Genomic DNA, 14,090 nt, shown 5'->3' with positions numbered 1-14,090 from the left:
TAGTGAGTATTTGTACCTTTGGGAGGAATTCAGCAGCGTTAGATCCAGTGGTGAGAGGAAAGAAGAGCTTTTCTCACTGCAGGCTTTTTCAACTGTTGTGGATCTACCCCTCAGGGCAAAAGAGGTGGAGCTGATATAAACGAACTTCTACTGTGGAAAAGAGATACAAGGAAATACCACAACAAAAGAGTTGAATTCGTGTGTTTAAACTGGTAGCACAGTCTAATGGAGATTGTAGTGTGTGAACTGTCCCCCCAGGCCTGCGTCGACAGTGCACTTTTGTTTTTCGCTAATTTCACTCCACAGGAAAATATGACACAAGAATATACACAGAGCTAAAAGCCTCAGCGAGTATGCACGACTCCCTGTAACAACTACTGTTCTCTCTAATGACATCCAACATGGCTGCTCTTTTCAACACAACACTCTGTTCAAGTGCAAAGCTAGATTTATAGTAGTACTTAAAAGCATTTACCTTATAGTACTCCTTTGTTCAGAAATAATTGCACCATTTAATCTCTTTTAGAACAAGTCTAGAACTAATTTCAGTGTGTTTTCTCAAAATTCTCTGCTAAAACTGCCCCAAAACAACATGGTTTCTACAACAGAAAAAGAAGTACTGATGCAATTAATTCAATGTTATTTAAAACCTTGCTTTTCCCTCTTGCTTTTACCCTTTATTATGATTATTCCTGTTGACTGTAACAATGTGTAGCTAACATAGTACCCACTGCCTGAAATAGCACATACATACAAAGGCGTATGGATGGTGCTACAGGCCTCGGTGAGTGAACAGAGCATACTGTGAGGAGGTGGGTGTGACTCCAAAGGTGAGGCTCACTCCTCCGGTGGGCGGGGGAGCGGTACGGCTCCGCAGTCCCACATGCTGCCTCTCCTTCTGCCCTGGCACTTGCATCCTGGCACTACTCTGCTCCTTATTCCTGTTTTCCAAGAATAACCCAGGATCTGCAAGACTCACAGATTAGAATTTACCTCTCCTCACCTGGCACTGCCGACCTTGTGACCTTTTCAACTCAGAAGTAAGGTAAACAAATTCATCGTGTGTAGTGTGCCATGGAGTGATATTAGCGTGGTATGTTACAACAGCAAAATTATTGGGAGTTGTATTGGCTTTCCATATACAGAATTAAAACAACTTTACATACAAAAATATGCAAACTTGGTAATTCTGTAGCAAGACAAACCATTAAATCACATTAATTGTATTGGAGTCATTTGGTTTCACTTTATTTTGTTGCCAAATTCTTAATCTTGGTGTATGGTCACATTTTTATATAGTTCTTTTCCACCTTCAAGCCACTCAAAGCGCTTTACATCAAGGAACCACTCACCTATTCACACACAGACTCTGGGGTTGGGGGTGGGTTAAGGACACAACGTCAGCATTTATCTGTGGGAGCTGAAATCGCACCGCCCACCTCTGTGTCAGTGAATCTCACCGCTCTACCAATTCGGATCAGTGGACAAACATTATACCAACTGAGCTACTGTCTGCCCTAATCTTAATTCTCTGTGGATAAATCTAATCTTTGCAAGTAAGACAATGTGGGGGTTCCTTCAATTTAAGTTCTAAATTTCCTCATATCTGACACTTATATGTTTGTAGATACGTAGCAAAATTTATCTAAAACCTTCTTGCGCGATGACAGGAACCTCCTTTTTAACAGCCAATTTATTTTCAATTGAGTTGTCTGACTTTGTCCTATTTGTTCTGCTCCATTTTAAGATTGTCACCCACTGGACCATAGCAGCTGCATGTCTTATTCATATATCAAGTCTTTTATCAATTCTCTTTGACTCAGGGGCGCATGACTGCATCTCCTGTAGCGTGTCCACTGTAACCTTGATCATACACTGGTGATTTATGTATTTACAGGGACAATGAGCACTGAAAAACACTTATTAGGTGTCATGCTGCTCATTGTTGTTGATCAAGGTTAAAGCACGTTTTAAATGTACTAGCGCTGGTGAATGTAGGGCTGTGTGGGAGTGTGTATATGTGTGCGTTCCCATAGGCCCGGTGGTTCCTCCTGACTAAATGTGTAATCGATCATAAAAAATGCTGAGTGGCCCGGTCTGGACAGGAGTGGGAGACAGCAGTCTGTAAGGGACATTGACTGAGTTAATGGTGGTTTATGGGATACTCTCTGTGGTCAGTGCACGGACTGTCTCACAAAGGGGATGTTTTACAAGAGGGTGCTGTGATCCTGGTCAGCCAATGGAGAGGAAATGGATTCATGTGCTTTGTAGAGTTCAGCAATAACATTTATATGATAATTTAGTTTTCCTCCCGACAAAACATCACTTGAAAAATGTGGGTAAGTGCGGAAAAACACTATCATATTTTGTGTGGTCTTGGAACTTTCCCTTTCCACCTATTTCCAAATAAATAAAACAGAAATAATGTTTAAGTTAACGGTTTTGGTGAACATCAGCACCACCTGGTTTTCTTTCTGGACTTGCATTGATAATTTGGCAGGAGTGTAAACCAGATGCCCTCCCTGGCTCTGCAGTAAACCACACTTTTATTAGAGTGTTGTCTCCCGATGTTTCAAGTTGAACCCTTTATACATACGTTCATGTTTACATTGGTGGTTATTACTGTTCACTGTTCACTTTAATTAAAATCTGCCAAGTTTGACCCTTGTTTTCAGATTTTCTTGATTGAAAAAGCCAATAATGACTGAATGGCTAAAACAAATTAAGATGTTGAAGACTCTCTATTAAAAGGGTTCTCACTGTGCTTCCTGTATTCTACAATATATTCACTGTATGAATGTTCTATATGGTCCTAAAAATGAACATAAACAGCCATATGTAATCCATGCTATACAAGACTTAATATAAACTTTATCCCTGGTTGTAGAGTTTGTCTTTTATCTCCCTGGGACTGTTTACCCGCTGTAATTAGACCATTCATCAGCCTAATGGGAACAGCCCCTCCACTAAAGAACTTGTAGTGCTGAAAGCTGTAATCCAGGCAAAGCATTTTGGGTAAGGCACTGCGAGTACTGCTTTTAGGCATGATGCAAAATAGGAGCAATCTGTCAACATTTTATACAGAATATAACATTATCGTTATGAATCCATTTGAGTCAATTTAAAGAAACGTTTCAAAATATGTCTAATTGTGTTCCAGATGTTCTTTTTTTTAAAGTCCTGTGTTAATAGTGGGAGTAATTAAGTACTAATGGAGAAAGTGTTTTGTGTTCTACATGCATCTCTATGGTGGAATCCTCAGCAGTTACCGTGGAGACACAATGCACAGACTAGCAAAAAGACAGTCAAAAAACGTTTTAAGATTTAAGTCTGAAAACTCAAGAAAAATTCAAAATGGATTTAAGCAACATAAATTTGTTTAAGTGCGCAAATCAGCTCATCTGTTGTAGTTCCAACTAAGTCAGCTCTTTTGGGTCAGCTTGTGTTAAAATAAAGCTCACATTAAAGTCTAACAGAGCCTCAAACAGAGCAGAGCCCCCGAAGATTTAACCCCCAGAGCATGTTGGCGACATCAGATGCAAAGTATCAGTTTGTGAATCGTTTGAATTGACACAAATGACAAATATGGTACAGCGGATTCTGACATATGTGCCCACATTGTGTTACCACCGATGTGTAAAAACTGTTGAGCAAATTGCAGTGATGCCAGCTCCTACACCTACTACAAATACTATAATTAATGTTTGTCCGATGAGTTTTTTGGCTTTAAAATGCTTTTCACGTTTGCCAGAATTGTGTGTCTTTTCATAGAAGGATGAAGCTAAGAGGCAAGCAGGAAATGGAACTTTGTATTCTACTTCAAACTTTCAAAAATCTCCAGAAAGTAGCTGGTGAATTTTATTGGTTTTGTCATTTAGATAGGAGTACCTGGTCCATCTCACCCTTCACAGCTACAGAAACCTGATGTCTTACTGCATTACCTGGCATTTCTCTGCACAGTCTTACCACCAAACTCATTAGGAAACTGTCAACTACAACATTCACTTGCATTTGAGGCTCTTGATTTCATTTATTTTAGCTTACTTGTGTACAATATCTACAGAAGGGTATAACTGACAAACATGGATTAAACTTTTTTTTTTTTTTTTTTATAATAAGAAAGTATTATGTTAAAACGAGAAAAAAGTTGAATTAAAATGTAATCATTACAGGTTATAATGTCATCAGTTTCCTGTTTTAACATAAAAAGTTTCACGTTTTGCTGCAGATCATACAGATCACCTACTACTCGACCCGCGTGACTGGCCCCTATTCAGTGATCTTAATATGTTCATGTTAAAACGAGAAACTGATGTCATTAAAATGATAAACTGAAGTCGTTAGAAACTGTAATGATTATGTTTTAACGTAAAAAAAAGAAAAGAAAAAAGAATCTCATTTTAATGTAATACTTTCCTGTAATAAAAGTCAATAAAAATGTTTAATCTACGTTTGTCAGTTCTGCGTTGCCGTGAATATTACTGTCAACTGTCAACGTAGCTCATTTTCAAACACTTTCCTAACTCATTTCTAGTTTCCCAATTATTCACCAAAATGAGTTTCTAACAGCACAACCCGTTCCTGGTTCACGGAGGATAAAAACACTTTATAATTAGATGCAGAGAGCACGCAGCGGTGTCATTTTATTTTACTACATGAAAAGGTTCACATAGCTTTTATAGGCTAATTACTTATTGATTTCATATGCTTGAGCAAAAAACATAAATAAAATAAAAACTAATTCCCAACAGAACTTATAATATACTATAATAATCTGCATATTAGCATTTGAAATGTACTAGAATAAATGGCCAGAACAAGTAATCAATTCAAGACAATTTGATAAAGCATCATATGGTTAACCTACCGTCACGAAAACCACTCCGTTTCAAGTTGAGGTCAACAAATCTACAGTCCTCCAGTACTCCTTTGTACACATTCTCACAAACTTCCAGCTTTCCAGTGAACAAAACCTATTGTAGTGCAGATAGACAGCTCAGACAAAGGCATTACAGTGAACAGCAAAGTCCATTACCAATACCCAAGACTGGAGCAAGCTGATCAAAGATTGGCTGTTGAAGACTTCGGGAGAGCTGGCTTGCCCATTCATTTCCCTGTACATCTCGTCTTTTCTACTAGAGATGAGTGGACTACTACTCACCTCTCCCAAGTCGCCTTTGTGTCCAGTCTTTCTTCATTAAGATAGGCCTTAATAGACTTTTCTGTGGCCCCTTCACTTGCACAAGGAGACAAGAGGATAGGAGCTAGGCAAGATGTAAAGGCCATGCGAGGGACGGGATGGGTCCGATAGCATTGCTCTTGTCATCCACACAGCAGTAGACTAGAGAGTCCCGAAGAAAGAAGCATTCAATAAAGAAAAAGGACACACTTTCAATATTCGATGAAGAATGAAAAGATAGGAACAGTGTGGTGCAGTGTTCTGATTTTTCAAGAGGTTTTATATATGGGCATTTGATTCAAAAATCTCACTGAAGTTTACTTATATATAGCAGTCAATGACAAAATACCCCAATTGATACTTTGCCGCTGATGTAGTCTAACTGGAGGAACTGCTCTGTCTAAAGTTCTGTTACTCAAGTTAGACTTTAATTTGAGCTTTATTTTAACACAATCTGCCTTGGAACTATAACAGGTAAGATGATTTTGTGCTGTCTCTCTCAAATAATATTATACTATTAGCTAGCATTAGCCAACAGTTTTTCAACAGTCTTTTTTGTTGAAAATCAAACACCTAAATAGGACCATGAACGCCTTTATTGATCACATACTCCTGAAAATATGTGTATGTTTAAATCCATTTTGTATTTTTTCTCTAAAAAATCAGATTATGTTTAATTGTGCATTGTGTTGGCATAGTCCATAAAGTCCCCAAACAGTCCCCAGTCCCCACATACATGTGTGCTGTCAAGGCATAGCAAAGTAGTAAATCAAGTTTTTTCATAGATCAAATTTGACATTGCCACCCTCAATATGTGACATATGTATAAAATGTGTTTCTTTTTGCTCTCTCACTCTCTTCTCACCATCTCTAAGCAGGAGCAGACAGAGGGGCTTGTCGAGGTTTTAATGGCTTTTGGCAGAATCCAGAACCTGCTTTTTACCTTTCCTGCACTCATCAGCTCTATTCCCCTCTCACCATTTTACACTCAGAAACCCTCCTAGGCTGTGGAGGGATACAGATCTAAAGGCAAAGTCTCGATGCTTCACTGTTACTGATGGTGAATGATGCCAGTTGTGTTGTCTGCTTAGGTAAGGTATTTTTTCCTCCCCTATTTGACAGATCAATAAAGCTGTGGTATAACGAAATCCCAAATGAACCATTTTGGGGATTAGTCTTACTGAGCTTGTTTTTTTGTGATCAGTGTAGTTAACCAGCGCACCTGGCTATACCATCCTGTACCTCACCTGGGCCGCATTTGGCCCCCAGGCCATAGTTTGGACACCCCTGGTTTAAGGTAATATGGGCCAATTCATCTGGAAGCTCAAGAGCCAAGAAAAATTGTTCTGAGGGCCGCGTTTGGCCCCCGGGCCACAGTTCGGGCGTGTCTGTATTAAAGTCTTAATACTGTATCTCATATAATAAAATGAACCCATCCAAGTATATCATCTATCTGTGTGACAAGTGAGTGATCACAAACCCTTGAATTGAATGAGATCTGGAAGGGCATCTGGTGTAGGGTATGGCATCTTACTGTAATATCCTCATCTTCTCATATGCCATCAAGCAGATAGTTACACTTGTTATAATAAAGGGAAAACTAATTTTAGTGGTAAAGACAATGCATTACATAGAAATCACTGATTCCAATCTTGTTTGGGATAGAAAAAGTACTTTGTCTTTGGATTGTCTCTGGATTGTCACCACCACACTTTTTGGATTCCAGTCACATGTTTTGTAACTGTTATGGGTGGCATTTTAGGACATGTGACCATTCACGAGAACACTTGCTTTTAATTACCATGACAACAATCTTAATTTGAAAGCAATAGATACCACGAAATGATTGACTTTACGCATTGCTAAACAACACCAGTCATTTTGAAAAAAAAAAACGTCTTGTCTCTCACCCAGCGCAGCCGTTATCAGATGAGGGTTTTGTGTTCAGAATAAGGGTCATTCTCATTAGACAGCCCCTTATATGGCACGGTAATGAATTAAATTAGGCAGCTTATTAACCAAGCAACTGCGTGATAGGCGATCTCATTTGATGTGCACGTGCTTCTGTATCTTCTGCACTGAGCCTTGTATTGGAAAAGAAAGGTGTGTGTATTCAGTGTATAGAGGAGGGGGCTCCTTCTCCCACCTTTGAAGGTTTAACACAAGGCAGGGGAATTAAAGCAATTTTCACTTGCCTAATTCGGGTTGCCAGAGAAAAGAAAACTAATCGCAGTACGTAATTCTGATAATAATAGGGGAAATGAATGAGACTTAACTACAGAGAATTATGCCGCATCTTTTTGGCACAGTAATTATTATCAAGATTTTAATGGAGAGATGTGTTGTTGTTGAAATGCTAAAAAGACCAAGCTAGCCCTTATCCAAGTTTTTTTTTTTTTTTTTTTTCCCAAATGAAAAGTATTGAAAGTACCCAGTAGAATGAAGCTGGAGTAAACAAAAGTAAGTGATTTAAGAGAATTTTAGAAGTTTATAGAATCATTGTAAAAGTTATTAAGCTAATTCTTTGAACTTAAAACCTATTCTTCATGTTGTCTCCAGCACGCACACAGATTCATACTTGAACCTCAATCTCATAGACAGGGCCTACGATTGGACCGTCTGGAAAATAACGTGGACAAACACTTGAAAGTTGCACTTGTCTCAAGCATCAAGTGCTGACAACCAGGTGGGATTTGGATTTAAACTTGGGCACAAACTAGAAAACAAGAGGTGCTAGTGGCTGTATGAGGTGTATGAGAGGGGAGTGTTGAAATGGTAGTACTGATTAGCTGTATGCTGCTAACTGATAGATAGGGCAATTAAAGAGAATCTGTGTCTGGGATTGTGCAGGTAAAAGCTACAAGATAGGGATGGGTAGCTCGTTACCAAAATATCCATGTTAGGGATGGGTAGCTCGTTACCAAAATATCCATATGTTAATAGTGACTGAGATATTGAAAAGTATCAAACCCTAATCCCCATTCCCAAACATTATCACCTTAAATAAAATAAATACATACATAAATAAATAAAAATATATAGGAATAGCTTCTATACACCAAGGTCTTTTTTTTTTTTAATAGTAGAAAGGTTTCTGTACATTTTGACACAGAACTCATTGGTATTGATATTACTATTATACTTGGTCATAAGTATAATGGTAATAGTATTATTTGGTATCGGATTGAAAGAAAACGTTTGTGGTATTGTCCATTACTATGCAAATCCTAGTTTATATTGAGTTATTCTAACCATCGTGTTGGGGAAAGTTTCACCAAAACGATTAAAAAAACAACTCCTGGTATTTTAATTAAGCAAAAAAAAAAAAAAAATGTACACACATTAAAAGCCAACATAGCATAATAGAGTCATTAGAGCAACTTTGCAAACTGATTTGAACTGGTGATGAAATGAAATCACCGATCCAAGACATATGCCGTGTACGCACTCATATTTGTTATCTGATTCAAGTAACGTACCACACTTAAGGTAAAATATATCTGCAAAGACCGGCTCAAGTTATTTTCCTACTTTGCTTCAGTTTGTGCAGCAAAGGGCATACACAAATTCAATAGAAAAGAAGAAAAGTACCTAGGACACAACTGAGGCACTGTTTACTGCATAATGACTTTACCACAGAAGACGCATTTCTTTAATATTTGTTTATTATTTTCTGCATTTCTTCTCCCCCATCTGCCTTTCCCACACAGAGTGAAAACAGGCACACCACAAGGACAAACTGCAGTAATCAGGGCCGTGAGTATCCATTATTTTATAAAAGTGGAGGATGATTGATGCCGATATGAATTAAAGTTCAATTGAAGGACGGAGCTCACAGTTATGGCTGCTATTCATCAATTAGATCCCGAAACACCCCCTTCCCCTCAGAAAGATGGAGAGCGATGGTGGAGTTTCCTGCCTCAGTTTAAAACCTGCCTCTAGACAGACACCACTGACTAGATCCATTGGGATTTTAATTTGGTGAGACAAGGGCGATAATATTTCCATAGATTAGAGTCTGATACGGGATGGTTTTGACCTGCAAGAATAATATTTAACAGCAGAGGTTTTAAACATAAATCTATTCTACAGATTTCATCGGCATGTTTTATGGGGTGAAAACGACGTCGACATATTTATACTCCTATCCTTGCATTTCAGGATGATGAAAAACTAGGACCATTGACATTGCCTTAGCAATGAAGAAAATATGATATCTTCTGAATGGAAAAAGTACTAAAATGTTATTGCATAGGTGCATGTATTGGCATGAATAACAGCAGGTTAATGGTTAAAGATAAGCAGAAATCGTCATGGAGGAATGATGACTCGGTCAGGGCACAGAAAAGTGAGTGCTGAGTGAGAATGGCTCAAGTTAAAGTTCTAGGTTTGTTATGAGATTTACAGATAAAAGATGTACATGTACAACTACAGTTTATGTAGAACAATTGAGAGGTATTTTTTGGACATCACTGGAAGTTGCAGTATCAACTCTCATGTCTTATTTGCAACAGTAAACAAATTAACAAACCCTCCAGCTCTGCTTGGCTTTAGAACAAATTTCCACATCTTAGTGCGATGAGTTTACAGTATTCTTTAATGACAAGGTTCAAGACATCAAAAATACCATCAATTCCACAATGCAAATAACCCAGCAGCCATCTAGACACTTAGAGCTGACGCACTTTGCACCTGTAACTGACAAAACTGTCCTAGAGATCGTCTCCAGTCTGACTTCATCTACATGCTGGCTCGATGTGTTACCCACTACTTTTTTAAAGTCTGTGTTCAACAGTTTGCTTTCACCACTCACTTGCGTAGTTAACATGTCACTTCAATCTGGAACTTTCCCAAGAGCTTTGAAAACTGTGGTTATCAAGCCTCTCCTAAAAAAGAGCAGTCTTGGTGCTGCAATACTGAACAATTACTGACCCATCTTAAATCTGCCGTTTTTAGGGAAAGTCCTTGAAAAAGTAGCTTACCAACAGCTTTTTAACTTTCTCCAAATTAACAACTCTTTTGATGTTTTCCAATCAGGTTTTAGATGCCACCACAGCACTGAGACTGGTCATATAAAGGTGACAAATGACATCCGCCTGCACACTGATGCAGGAAAAGTCTCAGTCTTGGTCTTGTCAAATCTGAGTGCTGCTTTTGACACTGTCGATCATGAGATCCTCTTACAAAGACTGGAGGACTGGGTGGGCATCTCTGGTACAAGCACTAAACTGGTTCAGGCCCTATCTAGACGACAGGGAGCACTTTGTTGAAATTGGAAAATGTGTCTCCGATAGAATAGCCCTGACTAGGAGTCAATTCTGAGACCCCTGTTGTTCAATCTCTACATGCTGTCATTAGGCCAGTTAGTATGCAGAAATAATGTGTCCTACCACAACTATGCAGATGACACTCAGATCTATGTCTCACTGGCAGCAGGTGAATATGGACCAGTGAATTCACTCTGTCACTGCATCCAACAGATCAGTGTGTGGATGCAAAACAACCTTCTCCAGACGAGACTGAAGTCATAGTCTTTGGCCCACAGAAACATAGAGAAAGTGTTAGCAGTCACCTCCAGTCTCTCTCTCTAAAACCTTCAAATCAGGCTGAAAATCTAGGGTTAATGATGGACTCAGACTTGAACTTTAACATCTATGCCAAATCAATAACATCTGCAGCTTTTTACCATCTAAAAACTTTCAAAAAAAAAATCAAAGGTATACTGTCAAAACCAGCATTTGTCTCCAGTAGGTTAGACTACTGTAACGTCCTGCTCACTGGTCTCTCCACAAGTGCATTAAGACAGCTGCAGTACATCCAGAATGTTGCTGCTCAGGTCCTGACTAGAACCAAGACGTACGAGCACATAAGTCCTGTATCAAAGTACAGTACATCTCCAATGTGCATGTGTGCCATATGAACCATCTCTTCAGGACTTCAGGGAACGGCCTCTTGCTGGTGTCCAGAATCAGGACTAAACATGGGGAATTCCTGTTTTCAGTTTTATATAACTAAAACAGGAACATTTTTCTGAAGATGTGAGACAGGCCTCTACTTTAAATCCAGGCTCAAAATGGTTCTGTTTAGCTGTGCTTAAGACTCTTGTCTTTTGATTTGTTGTATTGTGATTTTTCTTATTCTGTAAAGCATTTTAAATTAGTTTGTGTACGAATTTGCCTTACCTTGCCAAGTGTTGACCTTATTCTGTCCCACCCAATTTTTCCTATAAATGATCCAAATTGCGCTTTCTTTGTGCCGGAACTTCTGGTTAAGTGTAAATTCCATTCATTTCAATGTTCAGTGTTCATGTGGCCAACAAATCAAGACTGCACTGATTCTCTGGGAGGCTTTAAAACAGCTTTGTAGTTCATTCAGAACATATTTGCTGTCACGATCGGCAGCCCCAAACAAAATAATATAACCCCAAAGACGATGGTGGTGCCCATGGCAACTTCCAAAGTGAGATGAACAGAATATATGTGTTAGTATGTAGTAAGTCCCCCCATGGTTCTTTACAGCCACCGTTGACACCGCCTTTCAAATACCACACCATGTTTCTCACTTTTGTCCAACAACTGAACTGAGAACCAATACAGAAGCAAGCTTCCTTGACATTTCACAGCTTTACCTGTGTCAATGCTGGCGTACATTGTTTCTGAAGGAGATAATCCGTGACATGGTGCTCTGATCAGGTACTTGTTTATGGTGCAGCAATCTAAGGCCCTAATCTGGCAGGGAGATATCACGGTGTCATCCCCGGGCCCTGTGGAGTGGAGGCACGAGTGTCTGGTCGTGACTCTGTGTGCATAGCAGGGGATTATCTGAGAACAAAACAGTCATGAAGAAAAGTCGAAAGAGGGAAAGTATATAGAGAAGGGATAAGGACTTGCCTCATGTTCCAACCAAAAACATAGGCATGGTGATATAGAACAAGGGCTATAATTACACACTGCTTTTAGGTACATCAAAAGGTTCATTGTTAAAATAACATGAATGAAAACTTAAGGGAACAATGTGTGACTTTACACTGCAATTAGACACCATTTCGTGCTCGCGTTTATCTGCTATTTAACACCGCCAGGCACATGTGTTAATGCGCTTCAGTGTGAGTGGTGAGTATAGTGCAATTGGGAATAAAGGTTTTACTTGACAAATGTCCTCTCAAAATGCAGCTTTACGCAAACTCTAACAACTGTATTAGAATGTGTTTTGTAATCCGACCATACGGTTTGGAAATTAAAGGCACTGTACCAGATTTTCACTCTCTCAAAATGTGAAAAACAGGACTAGTTCATTTTAAATTGTTTTCGGTGGTCAAAACAAAAGTTCTAACTTACTTTGCATTCCAGTTGTTCACAAATATCAGAGACGAGAGTGGAGTTTTGCCCACACAGTAAAACTAACAACAATTACCATGCTAACGTGCGCTTCCTGATCATCGGACAAAACAACTAGATTCAGACGGCATACAGCTGACATGGAGCGAGATATATTTTGCTCAACTAAATGACCCATCTGTTTGTTCCCCAACTATGCTACAGCAGCAGAACTATTAGCCACATCATCCTCTCTTTATATTCTTCACTACTACAAAGAGAGATATCTTGTCCCTCAGATCTTTTATACTCAGTTTATCACATCAACCTCTTTACCTGCCACAGAATACCAAAATAAAAGTGTATTCATTCAGTAAAAGAGATTTGTGTCTGTTTTTCCCTTTCTTCTTTTAAACAGAAAGCAGTTACAATCCAAGAATGATGTTCAAAATCACATTTGGAGCAGCACAGTTACATTGATTGCTTGTATTTCTATCAAAAACCATTAGAGGTAATCCAAGGCCTATTCTCCTTGTATAGTTTTTGTTATGTTTTCCTTTCTCATTTTTGTATTGTCTATCTTAATGAATTATACACAGTCCATTTGGATACACTGGCTCTGTACCATTTTTGCTCTGGTGCATAAGTCAGCCATTGTACAAAAGCAGCAGTGTTGTGTCTCATTATGCGTCCCCATGCCAAGTGGAAGAGAGATTATAGTGCAGATTAGCAGCACTCCATCTCTCTGTGTCCCAAACGCCTCAGAATCGATGGTTTGTCTGTGGAGCGTGAATTACACACCAGCACATTATGCACAACATGTTTTTAGCATCAAAGTCATCACTCACTAGAATCAATACACAGCACAACCCTATGTGTTTTACATGTGCTGTGCCCTGGAGAAATGTATAGGTTTGTATTCCATAAGAATACACAACGCTCTATTCATTCATGATTGTCTTTGTTGTTACTTTGAGTGGTTTTGAAGATGTCTAGGTACAGTAATGTAGAGTTATACCAGTTGGAACACGGTCTAACCAGCAAGTTGGGGGTTTAATTCTTAATCACAAAAAAAAAGTTCAACCACTTATCTTGTGGCTGGAGGGAATTCCTAATACGCAACTTGGGTGACATCACACCTTAGTCAACTTTTTTATACAGTCTATGGAAATGAATAAATAACAGTCAGTTTTTCCTGATCAATATAGTTTGTCTACGTTCTATTATCTATTATTATTTATCAGTCACCACACAAAACTTAAATAATCCACAGAAATTCTGGAAAGTTATTAAGTCTCTCTCTGCGAGTAAAAGCTCTCAGGCTCTACCTAAATATGTTTTAAATGAGTCTGGCCCTGTTTTTAATAAAATGGAGGTCTTAAATTGTTTTACCAAACATTTTATATCTTCTAGTTCCTTGTTTGTCTCTGAAGGAGCAGACCCTGTGAAACCCTGCACTGACCCCCCAGTGTACACTGGACACCCTTTTAATATTGTTTCTTTCACCATTCAGGAAGTGCAAAAAGCCCTGAAGGCTCTAGATCATAAAAAATCTCCTGGACCTGACTTAATAGAGCCTTTCTTTTTAAAACTAG

This window comes from Periophthalmus magnuspinnatus, chromosome 21, assembly GCF_009829125.3.
Source record: "Periophthalmus magnuspinnatus isolate fPerMag1 chromosome 21, fPerMag1.2.pri, whole genome shotgun sequence".
NCBI lineage: Eukaryota > Metazoa > Chordata > Actinopteri > Gobiiformes > Gobiidae > Periophthalmus > Periophthalmus magnuspinnatus.
This window is presented reverse-complemented; position numbering follows the sequence as displayed.